The sequence below is a fragment of the Plectropomus leopardus genome, chromosome 4 (assembly GCF_026936395.1).
Source record: "Plectropomus leopardus strain MGB_pleo_1.0 chromosome 4, ASM2693639v1, whole genome shotgun sequence".
In the NCBI taxonomy this organism is placed as follows: domain Eukaryota; kingdom Metazoa; phylum Chordata; class Actinopteri; order Perciformes; family Serranidae; genus Plectropomus; species Plectropomus leopardus.
Window position 1 is genome coordinate 27,684,427 of NC_142179.1, and position 9,531 is coordinate 27,693,957.

The following is a 9,531-nucleotide window of genomic DNA, read 5'->3' on the forward strand; positions in this document are numbered from 1 at the left end:
ACAATGAATAGCAGTTTGATTCTGTGGACCCACATCATGTTTTCGTTATATGCCAAAATGATCTTTGTTCTACTGTAGAATTTTCAGTGCAGAGACAGAAAATGTACCCATATACTCTGAACATTTCCAGTGCGTGCTCTCACTGTCGTCCAGAACATCTTTCCCCAATTATTGTTTATGGAGCATCTCAGGACTTCATAAGACATCATAAATTTGAGTTTTAGCACTCTAGTATTTGGATTTGGAAGAGAGTTGTTCACATTAACTAATATTTCTGGACTATCTTAGGCTATAGGAACAACATGCATGAATCTTGATTGTGGGTGTTGTTTCCCTTTATATTTCCCTGCAGCAGGCTTGTCAGCAGCACAGCAGTGTCCTGGCACAGTTAAATAGATCATCTGGCTGACAGCATCACTGTCGGGAGCAGTTTTCAGCAACCAGCCGAGAAAACATTTCTCAGCTGGAATGTTGATAAATTATGTGAATGGTGTTTTGAAATTGTTGCTTTTATTTAGATTTTGATAGAAAGGCAATGGTATGCTGGTCGATGGGTCTGAGTTGTCCAGGTTTTATGTTTGATTTCCCAATGGGGGTTTCAATCCTAAAAAATATTTACTTGTGGAACAGTTAGGTGATTTGAGTGAGAGCATTTAAACCATCAAACAACGGGGTGTTTGTGTAAATCCTCAAGTGTCGAGAGAGATCCGTCGCTCCAGCTGAGTGATGATAGTTGGAGTCATCAAAAAGACTTTACTGCCACTGCATCTTACAAAAACCCAAAACAATGGCAGGAAGGGGCTGTGAGTCTTCAGGAGATGAGCCACACACAAACATCTTCAAGCAGAATTCATTAGACTGGTGCTGAGGTTGGGGGGGGGGTCCTTCCATTTCCTGTTTTTACCTCCCAGCTAAGCAGTGATGAGAGGCTGCATGTGCCAACACCACTAATGACTCAAAACTTGCAAGGCGCTACTAATACAATCATTCGATACTCTATTATGCCAAGAATGGAAGCGGTGCCGACCATGCATCCTTGCGTCTACACGTGTGTCGGGAACAACATCTCATCATTAGTGGTGACCAGAAATGATGCCAGTGACTGTATGTCTACAACTCTGAACACAATAGTTTGTCGAGAGCCTCCAAATGCAGAGGACATCCTCCCCATATGGCTGAGGGAGCCTGGCTCCAATACTAATCTGCTCCCACTGTTTATAAAATAAACAGGCCCCCGAACGCTAACCTACAGGCTGCCCGGTTTCCCCCCCTCCTGCGCCCTCTACATCGCATCTGGTTGACCTTTGACCTGGACTGTTTGAACTGTGTTTCCTGTCCAGTGTAACATACATGTGGCATCATGGCAAAATCTGCACTGTAGGCATTTTTCATGCAGCAGAAGAGGGGATTACCAGCACATCTCCATGGAGGTGGCACATGTGGCCATCCCACACATGAGCACATAGAGGGTTAAAGCTTAGACCTTTGATTATGAATAAGTTAAAGGCTTTGTAGTTAATTAAAAAAAAGAAGGCTCACCACCTAGACGCCATGCTGCGCAGTAAAATCTGACAAGTTGATGTTGCTTAAAATAATCATGGAAAGCTATTTGCCTTGAAGAGGGGACGTAAGTGTAACTATTGTAAAACTACCGTTTACTTTATATCTAAGTTCTAAGTTAAATTAAAATTTTGCTGTATTTAATTAATTTTGAGAAGTTGTTGCAACTTTAAAGTGACAAGTGAAATTACCTTTCTTTCTTTCTTTCTAAGTGTTAGCCACTTTAGTAAACCAAGTTAGTTTGACTTAATTTGATCAGCACAAAGAGGATTTTGCCAGTGATGAAGTTAGGAGATCTGCTTGTCCTGTTTTGTTAACATGTTTAAGAAAATACAAATATGACTGACTAGTTTGCAACTGGCAGAATACAGATATATAGCACAGACTTGGTTTACTGAAGGTGCGGAAACTTAGAAAGATTGATTTAATTAAACTTGACAATTTTAAGTTGCAATAACGCCTCAAAATTAAGTTAATATAACTCAGTATTAAATACATTTAACAATTAGATATAAATTGAATATAAATTAAGATTAATAGTTATATTTACTTTCAGTTTCGAGATGATTTTCTTTTTTTTTATGAAGTAAAACCAACTAGTCCGATTTTACAGTGTGTAAATGGTTTGGATAAGGCTCCATTTAGTGGTGTAAAGTTACTTCTAATTACAAAATCTTTGCCACTTAAAGGCAATAGCATTACCTTTTCAAAACAAGGCTGTTTTCACACAGACATCCCCACCAGACACCCCCCCCAAACACACACACACACACACACACACACACACACACACACACACACACACACACACACACACACACACACACACACACACACACACACACACACACACACACACACTTCTTCTCTCTGGGAGCCCCAAGCCTGCTAGTCCCACTGACGGTGGAATGAGACGAGATAAGCCCATGGTCGGCCTCCATCAACACATGAGGCTTGCCAAAGCGAGTAGAATTACAGACAGGCACTCCTCTGGGGCTCAGTGGGAGTGGGAGCGGGCTGGGACGGGGCTGCTCAGACATGGGAGGCTGCTAATCTGCCCCCAGCCAGCCTCCTGATGCCCACCATCTGTGTCTGTAACTCATCACCCACTGGCCAGGAGCCTCCGCAGGCACACACACAAGTAAACAAACAGAGAGAGAGAGCCATTTAGCAGCTAATACTCTACCTGGCTCCGTTAATTACTGATTATCAGTGCCACCCAAAATGCAGAGACAGGAGCCAGTGGAGAGAGGTAAAAGGGGATAATGAGGAGCCAGCTGTGAACTGGGGCCCAGTAACTTCAGGTTGTGTCATTGTCCTCATTATGGAAATAGCTCACTCAGAAGGTTATGAAAAAATGCATGATATGTTTAATTACCACCAGCAGGGAATGAAGACTGAGTCAAGTCAACAGACTTCACAAGTGTTCGGAAAAAAGTAGCTGCTGCTTCTATGCCTCATTTACCTGACAAGACTTCACAGCTGTAATTGCGCATGCCTCTGGCAATACTGAGCCAGGGGATGTAAAGGGTTAAGAGGTCAGGAGGATGGGTGGGTTGGGGGGGGGGCAACTGATGGAGATTAAATGAAATGCCTAAAAACTGCTCAAGGTGTATGACAACCACGCAGGTGTGCAGCGCTTACCCCCACATAACCCCCACACACCCGTCGTTTGGAGCTAAAATGACCTGTAGGCGTAGCAGCAGGCAGGTGATTAGCAGACACAATTACTATGCCTCACTTAGCTTTTTACCACTCACCCGCATGTTTGGATCTTACTTTACAGAGGCGGCCTTGTTGCTTCATGTGAATTGAACCCACTAAAAACCACTAAATGGCTGTAGTTTTTAACTTCTGCTAAGGGACTCTATGAAAATAGTAAGGGAGGGAGGGTGGGACGATGCAAAAGGAAACATGTTTTTTTTTTTTGCATGTCTTGGATTTGTGTTTCATTAACTTTTCTTGTGAGATCTATCACAAGATTGAATAGTTACATAAATGTAATTATGCCACAAATATGCAGATTCAAGATGCTAGTTAGACAGTTAGTACATTAGCAGCACAACCTGATGTTGAAGAACAAATTATGTTTACCCTGCCCTGGAGAACAATACAATAAAACAAACATTTGGAAACTGTTTCTGCCAAAGAGCTCCAGGGCTAAAAAAAAATCTCATAAAACTTGTTTCAACCTCACTCCCTTTTGAATTTTGTTAAGAGTTTGCTTCTGTTTCTTCTGTTTCTCTTCTTGTGAATTAAGCTAAACAGCCAATCAGATGGGCTCTGCTGTCTCAGACACTGATTTAACATGCAGAATTGGCCAAGAAAAAAGTTCACTAGTACCAAAACTTTGGGACACGCAGCAAAAACTTCGTTATTAGCCTAAAGAGCACCACTGGCGATTTAATGACTCAACTCTTGTTTTACTGTTGAATGAGGTGAAAGTTTGACAATGCTTAAGCCCCTTAGACAGTGCCCTGTTACTCAGCAGCAATGGTGATTACTTATCATTAAGTAGCTCTTGGTTCCAAAATAAAAAAGAGAGCAGCAACAGAACATGTTAGGTGTTTCCAACATTTTGGCAATCATTGATTTCACACCTGTCTGTGATTTGGGATCTTAAAAAAAATGGTTGTTCCATTAATGTATTACACCTAAAATCAGTGGTGAGTTGAGAAAGTAGGGGTTAGGGTGTTGCATTTTCCCTATTTAAGGGGATAGTGCAAGAAAATAATAATAACCCTGAAGAAGGTCAGAGTCGAACATAAAGTTCAGCCCTAAATAATTTTGGCACAGTCCCTAATGTTGGGCGTGTGTTCACTGGGAGAAGCTGGAATGAGAACTGTGATGATATTTCAAGTACTTTGCTAAATGCACCCATGAGGATTTGGTTGTTATTCTGTGTTAAATTTACCAGGTAAGTATTAGCCGTTTATATAAGTAGACCATAAATGGACGCAAAATTACACAGTGGAAACAGCATAGGTGCCAAAACTACATTTCCAAGGTACACAGAGCCTTGTATATCGCTTGATTGAATAGCTGCAGCCTGAAGGCACTGCTCCAGACTTAATGTTATAAATACCTGCTAATGTTTTAACAGTCTTCTTTGTTTAGGGTGGTCAGACATAGTTGACAGGAACCAGAGGATGGAGAATATTTACAAAGCTATGTCTGGAAAGAGTGCTATAATGACAAGGCTGAGAGACTGGAGACAAGTAGTATTCATGATATGCAGTGCTGTAGAAATAAAGGGCAGTTATAATGGGGAAAAGAGCACGGTCATCCATAATGCTAAGAGGGGAGAGTATAAGCGAGGGCTTTACCTTTGGCAGATGAACATAAGAGGTCCACACTGAAAGAACAACAGGGATGATTCAATTATCCACCCCGGCTCTCGCACAGGGATCCCCCTCCCTCCCTTAATGCCACAAAGACTAATGTTTTCCCCCACTGCAATAAATTACTTTTTATTCCCACTGCCATGGAAAGTTCACCTGCATGGACAATCACAATGTCTGCCCTCATATTTGTTACTGCGGCCTTTTAATTTGACCTGAGCCAACCTGTCATGCTCCATCAAACGTGGGAATCGGATACCTCAGGAACACAGGCGCCTTTGCTTTTGCGTTATGCCATCCACCCCCTCTGCGCCTTAACACACTGAGCCTGGGAGCAGAGAGAAAGTCACCCGCATCACATGAATCAAGCACTGTGACAGGGGTCCGTTGGGTCTGGGATCACACGGAGGGCCACAAGTCTCTCTTTTTACTGCTCCCTCTCCCATCTCAGTGAGCTGGGGATGAGAGAGGCGGGATGGCCCTCTAAAGGCATATATTTCCGTTGATGAAGAGATAAATCAGATCATTTCTGGAGTAAGGAAGGGAGCACAGAGAGAGCCTTCTTGGTCGTCCCCCTTTGAGATGTAAATGGCACGGTGGCACTGAAAGAGGGCCAGGTGTCCGATGCAAAGAGGGAAAGCGTGACGGTGCATGCATTCCTCTGAGACCTAGACCGTTAACTGTTGCTGTGCCTCATGTGGGCAAACATCAACAGATCCCATAATGGACCATAATGGCCTCAGTGGAATGACACAGTGGATAAGTGTGATTAATAGCTATCGACAAGTATTCTCTTTCAACTGAGATATTAATCATAACAACACACCCAGCCAACCTGCAGTTAGAATGATAATATAAAACAAACACTATTTGAAAAAACACTTTCCAAATCACAACTTGCTGCGTTCTCTTGTAATCCCTCTTCAGAGCCCCTGCTGACCAGAGGTCAACAGCTGCAGCTTGCTGGACGATTAGAAACGAGTTAGCAGGCCCTCCGAGGTTGTCAAGGTAGCAATTTGCAATGAATTCTTTCAAGCCTGAGGCAAAACCTTCACATATTTCACACCTCAAGGTGGAGAATAGAGGCATTTGGCAGTTCAAACAGTGAATTAAGAGAAAAATAGCAACCTGTTATTAGTCTAAATGAGCAGAGAGGCCAGGAATGACCTCTTTGGGGGGGAGTTTAAGCTGAAGGAAAAGCCTTAGAGGTCAGATATTTTTGGTGTGAATAGTTACACTCCTGCCGTGGCTTCACTATCTTTTCTCATTTGCAAAATGCCCAGACAGATATACAACAGACCATGGACTCCCATTTGATAAGATTTAGTTCAGTTTATCAAAAGGACAGCGAGCAATGACATTGATCATTTACAAGAAATAAAAAATTATATGTACCAGATTTAGTGACATGCAATTAACCAGGGACATGACTAGGAAGTGACCTGGGGTGGCATGGGCCACCCCTGAAATCTGATTGGCCACCCCATTATGATTGGCTATTTGCCCAGTTAGCCTGAACTGTTTCATGAGTAAACTCAATTTTTGTTTATAGGTGCAATTCATTCTTAAACCTGAGAGGTGGTAATGTGCCAGAGCCTGTCTAATTTTACAATTAAATTGATACAACTGTTAAAACCTTTGTTCACACCTGCATATTTATTTTAATTTATTTAGTCATTTAATTTTGTTGGCAACTCATTCTTGATATATATACTATTCACTTTTGGAGGAACAATTTCTTCAATTAAGTATGAAAGCGTTATTTGTGTGGTGTCACTCTGTTGTGTGGTCAATTTTTTAAAGTAAACTATAAACAGGAATGTAAGACACCACAATGTGAGTAGTTAAGTAGCTATTGGTAGTGGAGACAAAAATGATAAATTAAAGCTATACCAACACGTATGCCTGAAGCAACGGTCATACTTCATGCTACACCTGCGTAAGTCAGTGCCCCACTTGGACCACCCCAGTGCAGATGCCTTATACAGTTTAAACCATAAGTGCACACAGCACAAAACAATGAGAAATACAAGATACACAGTTAACTACACTTTAAGATGTCAAGGTTAGTAATACATGTACCCACAAGGGTCACATCTAACACAGTGGGGAAAGTACAGTGCAACTGTGCTGGGGCCCGTATTGCAATTGGACCTGTGGTGCAAGTAGGCCCCATCATATGGAGAGAGGGCCCCTGGCAAAATTGTTTTATGAATGTGGCAAAATATAGATTCTATTCAAGACATTTTTGCAGTCTGCAATGAAAAGCCAATTTTATCTATGCATGTATGTATACACACACACACACATATATATGTGTGTGTGTGTGTGTGTGTACACACCCTCAAATATGCAGACCTATATCTATCATGGTGAACTTGGACAAAAGTCAGTACCAATCAAACTATATAGAAATTATATGTTTATTCTACATATACTTTCAAACTATCAACAAACTATTAAAAACTACTCAATCAAATGAATAAATGAATTTCTTTGGTATTTCTAAAGAGATGTAATGATGATTGCTGGGTAATATCTGTATATTGTTGTCTGATCGTAAGTCTATATTTGATCACGTGACAAGACAATGAGACTTCGGGCTAGGTAAAGCAAAATCTGTCAACACTGAGCACACCAAGGCAAGCTAAGGGAGCAGTCAGGCCATTCAAACACAATAGTAGTTGCAAGAAAAGACAGGTGAGAGGAAAAAAAACAGGAAGAGAAGGTCACAAAGATCCCTAAATTAGCTTCTTCTTTTTTTCTTTTTTTTTTTTTTACAAACAGTCACCAGCCCAAAGACAAGCCCCTCACTGCTGCCTTCAGGTGTGTGTCAACAAACAAACAGTAGGTAGGTTAATGTTAGCAGCAAGCTAGATAACAAGCGTGTAAATTATTATTAATATTTGGCTTTTGTGTTAGATGTAAATTTTAAGACAAGGCATATGTGTATTATTTAGGCTAAATTGTAAGGCTGCTAATAAACTAATGTCTCTACCAGGTGGATAACCAGCCTATGATTTATTATGGAAAGCGAATTAATAGCCTAGTAGCTGCTAGCTGTTCCTTGCATTAGATAACTGTGATATATTTCTGGTTGCAGGTCTAACCAGTCAGAGACAGAACCAGTCAAGCAGGTGAGTGCTTTTTCAGTGGGATTTGGGGTATCTGTTAGGCTGCTGTTCCCCTATTTCAAAGGATGTTATTATTTTGGAGTCAGGTCGTCGCCAAGCAACCTGTTTCATTGTGTGTTTATACTTTTGGGGGTAAACTGTATGCATGCAACTGTAGCTGGCCAATCTTGAGGGCATGTTGCTGTTAGTTTATAAGTATAGCAGCTCTCTTCTTTCTTATTTACCATAATCTCTTGCCTCGATGTCCAAGAGGAGTGCAGTTGTCATAAGGTTGTAGTACTAAAAATGCCTAATTTACTAAAAAGTCTGCAGTCATTTCAGCAGACAGTTAAATGGACAGCTCCTCTGCTCTCAGCTGCTAGTTGTCATGTTTGTGAACTTTGGCTGTCACAGCACTGTCCATGCTTCTGATCACTTTCTCTTTGACCTCTGTACTCTGCCAATACAATAGCCCAGGTAATACGGTTCCACTGTAAAATCCAACACATAGTTGGTACAGTAGCCTATATGTACGCCTAATTGTGTGTGCATATCTACGTGTGTGCCTATGTGCTTCCTAACCAAGGGGCCCAAGGGCCCGTCATAATAGCCTGCACTTCCATTCTGTACCATGTAGTCCTACGAAGTCATTTCCTCATGTTGTAGATTTGACAGAGCAGAATTACACAGTAGAAGAAACCAAAATTGATCACTACAAAGTCAGTGCAAGTCATTACAAAAACAGTGAAAGTGAAATTGAATAAACCATTATGTATTGGGGAAGCTAAAAAATCCCAGACCCTATTTTGGTAAATACTACTGTATCAAACTATCAGCGGTTCTCAACATTCCACAACATCCCTGGGAAATATCATAATTATTTTTTCTGTCAAGAGTTGTACAAGGAAAATAGATATAACTCTAATACCAGTGCGCTAAATGTGTAGCTAATTGAAGGTAGCAGATGGTTAGCTTAACTAAACATAAAGACTAGAAACCTGAGGAATATCCACTTGGTCCAAGGGTAATGAAATCTACTTACCAGCTTCCCTGCTCACTAATAAAGGTGAAGAAATATTCCCGCTCCACCACGAACTCATTCTTTTTTATTTATTTTTTATTATTTATTATTATTTTTTGTTAATTTTTTTAAATCTTCAATTAATTTTTCATTTTTTAATAACTGAGAATTTACCTGAGTTTTAGACCGGCATGTCCTGTCGTGTCTATGCAAATGTGAGAAGTTTGGCAAAAGAGCCTTCTGTCAGAAGGCCCTTCCTGGCAGAAATCTATTCATTTTAACCCAAACCCCATTTTTTCCTGACCTTAACCACGAAATTCCATTCTGGCTGACAAGCTCTGCAGGTAAACTTCTCCCAACAGCTCTTTGTGCTAAGTTAAGTTAACTGGCTGCTGGCTGTAGTTTCATATTTACTGTACAAATATAAAAGTGCTGAAGAGAAAATATTCTCATCTAACTCTCTATACTTGTTTCTTTAAATCATGGTACCCCAATA

The 9,531-nt window shown here is 40.9% G+C and overlaps 1 long non-coding RNA gene across 3 annotated transcripts in view; it reads left to right on the plus strand.

Annotated features, from left to right (window-relative positions):
• The window catches only part of LOC148189794 (uncharacterized), a 36,857-nt gene that overhangs the window by 26,584 nt on the left and 742 nt on the right, over nucleotides 1-9,531 (plus strand). For all 3 annotated transcript variants that reach the window (XR_015776480.1, XR_015776483.1, XR_015776482.1), the window contains 2 exons: nucleotides 7,689-7,727; nucleotides 8,005-8,038. This is a non-coding gene — a long non-coding RNA (uncharacterized LOC148189794). The remainder of the gene's footprint in view (nucleotides 1-7,688; nucleotides 7,728-8,004; nucleotides 8,039-9,531) is intronic.